Source organism: Electrona antarctica (assembly GCF_951216825.1).
Source record: "Electrona antarctica genome assembly, chromosome: 17".
Lineage (NCBI taxonomy): Eukaryota > Metazoa > Chordata > Actinopteri > Myctophiformes > Myctophidae > Electrona > Electrona antarctica.
Window position 1 is genome coordinate 4,592,317 of NC_136798.1, and position 3,403 is coordinate 4,595,719.

The 3,403-nt window shown below is 39.2% G+C and overlaps 1 protein-coding gene across 1 annotated transcript in view; it reads left to right on the plus strand.

Moving 5' to 3' along the window:
- The window catches only part of LOC306940574 (afadin-like), a 175,843-nt gene that overhangs the window by 52,107 nt on the left and 120,333 nt on the right, over nt 1-3,403 (plus strand).

Consider the following 3,403-nt stretch of genomic DNA (forward strand, 5'->3'; position numbering starts at 1 on the left):
CAAGAGAATTCTGTTATGACAGCCGGGACATGATATAAGATAATCATGTTATCTCAAATGATATTATCCATGTTGCTGCAATAGTAATGTGCTTATTTAAGTTGGTAGCTGGCCCAGGACGGCTTTGTATACAAACAAATACTGGTGATCAATGATGATCACTCTTCCAAAGAGCACACAATGTTGGCACAGATAATAAATGCAACTTGTTTGCGATAGTCTGGACTGGCATGCTCTTCAACATCTCACATAACAGTATAGTTGACATTGATTTGCATTGGCCTTTTGTGCAAATTAGCTTAAACTTTGCACAACATTTGGATTGGAAACTTGACTGTTGACAAAGAGGGAGAGTGAGGTCTAGATGAATGGGGAGGAGAGAGAGAGAGAGGTACAAGATGGCTTCATAGTACAAGAATGTTACACTAAAGTAGTGAACATAGCAGATCTACAAGCACGCAAGACCTCGTGATGCAAGGCGTTGTTCGCTTGTAGATGAGCTATTTTCACTGTTTTAAACCGTTTTTAAAATAATAACGAATGTATCGTTTTTTGTGTTTCCACACGGCAACGATATATTATAGCACGTTTTTCAGTAAACTTAGGTTAGGATTTAGACGGTGTTTTTAGAATCGACCTCAGGTCTTTATGGGTTTAACCCATTCAGGACAGGAACCCCTTTTGGTGTCTTAAAGGGTAAGACCACTTTTGTAGAGGTTTGGGTTGTGTAGTTACCTTGCCATGATGTAACTCCAAATGTGGACAAGAAATCAAAAATAATTTCTCCAGTGATTAGAAATTGATAATTCAAAATATGCTCCTCATTGACTTACATTGTACGCTGAAACAGCTCTCAAAGTCACTCTTTTAGTACGTAAACAAACACAAACAAAGTTGTTTCAGACAATATAGAGCAACACCAAAACTCATGTGGTTTTATTTCTTCATAAAAATGGTAACTTCCTGTTGATTTTACTATATGAAGATCTGGATCCGGATCTATGGATCCAGTCCGGGTTTTCTTCTGAATAAAAATGGACAAATCAACAGGAAGTTAACATTTTTATGAAAAAAGAAAACCACATGAGATTTGGTGTTGCTCTATATTGTCTGAAACAACTTTGTTTGTGTTTGTTTACGTACTAAAAGAGTGACTTTGAGAGCTGTTTCAGCGTACAATGTAAGTCAATGAGGAGCATATTTTGAATTATCAATTTCTAATCACTGGAGAAATTATTTTTGATTTCTTGTCCACATTTGGAGTTGCATCATGGCAAGGTAACTACACAACCCAAACCTCTACAAAAGTGGTCTTACCCTTTAAGCATTATGTCATACTCTAGCTATTGACAAATAGCAGATCTACAAGCTCATTGCCATGCTACCAGCTTGTAGATCTGCTATTTTTGAAAAATCGTGAAATTGTTGGCGCACATCTTTGAATATATATTATTTCAGAGTAAATGTTTGCTTCTGGAACGACATATTTTCAGATGGGGGTCGGTGGCCAATTTCATATATTTTTGGGGTTCCTTGACATGAAAATATTTGAGAACCGCGACGACTAACACAAAAACATAGGTTTTTCAGAAAACTGGAGAAGGCATTTGTAGAATGGACTGCAGTCCTTTATGGTTTTAAACGACGGCAGAGTTAGGCCGACTGCCAGCTCACACACTGAGCAGCCGACGGGCTGGCGTGTCCTCGTCGAGCATGTCGTCCAAGTTGCATTGGCAAGCCCGTGGTGCATGGAATAGGTTATCGCATGGAACACAAATAAGAGCTTGGTTACATTCTGTGTCCCACCGCACACGCACTGGAACACACCCCTTCCTGCCTGTGACTACACACACCTACACTTCAGCTTCTTTATTGTCACTCCCGTCACAGGTTTACAAGTGTAAAATGGTGAAATAAAAAAATATAGAAAGTAGAAACCTAAGTTCCCCACAACAATGTGCTGTAAACGCACGCACGCACAGACACACAGACACACAGTCCAATTCAAAGGGCTTTATTGTACAGGCTCTAGTTTAGACATACTATTGGTCCGACTGTCATTAGACCGACAACCTACCTCAAACCCTAACCTACGGTGACGGCTAACCACAAGCACGGGAGCAGCGCATGTCCGACCGTTGTTTCCGCATGTCGGCCCGTTGGTGTGTCTAATCTGTGTGTGCATCTCCTTTATTGGCATGAGAAAACATACGTTTACATTGCCAAAGCAACACACCCACACAGTCAAAATGTCACAGCAGTAATCTGGGCATGGACACAAACACACACACACTCAGCCAGAGTTCCAAATCAGATTAGCTCAGTGTTAGCTGTCCACGGTTGATGGACTCAACAATAGCCTCACACCAAGGCTGAACAATGTACAATTCTAACTATTGACAGTAAAAAAAAAGAGAAGAAGAAGCGAACAAAAAGCTTTGTCTGACAGTATGTGGACTAAGGCTGGATCTGAAACCATTCACTGGGTTTCAAAGGTTTTTTTTTTTTAATGATCCATAAAACCTTTTTTTTTGTTTTTATTTGTTTATTTGTGGACGAGTGCATGTTCCCAGTGTTATTTTTTGGCAGCTAATTTTAGTTTTAGTCATAAATAGTTTAAATTTAGTTTCAGTCACATTTTAGTCACCTGGAATGTTTTAGTGTTAGTCTAGTTTTAGTCGACTAAATCTACAGTTGATTTTGTCGACTAAAATGTATTTTGGTGGCCCTTGATGCCATCGTAAGGACTGTTTTTACACTGAAAATAGCCGATCTACAAGCTCACAACGCGTCGTTGTGAGCTTGTAGATCGGCTATTTTCAGCATGCAACCAAGTGTAAAATAACTTGTACTGGATCTCTTGTCCACTAGTCCCTTCCTAACATTTTAGTCTAGTTTTTATTTGTTGACGAAATTGTCAGTATATTTAGTCATAGTTTTAGTCATCGTAGCTTAGTTTTCATTTAGTTTCCATGTAGTTTTCGTCAGTGGAAAAAAGCTAGTCGACGAAAAAAATTCGTCTTAGTTTTTAGTCGACGAAATTAACACTGCATGTTCCATTTTTAATATGATGGCAGCATAGAGCGTTGCAGTCCCGCCCCCTACCAGGGCCCAGGAAATGATTCTCCGTTCATTTTCCTCATAGACATTTCAGAAAGTATTTATTTAAAGACTGTTACGCCGCGGACAAAGCCAACTCGGGTCCGTGACAAATCATGACAACAAACGGAAGGAAGGAAGGAAGAAAAAACGGCAGGTTACAACACTTTTTGGTTGTTTTTCTTCTTTGTAATTATTTGTTTGGTCCAAAATATTGTTTGTGTTGTCATGAGTTGTCACGACTTTGGAGTGGCTTTGTCCGCGGCGTAACCGTCTTTAAATAAATACTTTAAGAAATGTCTAT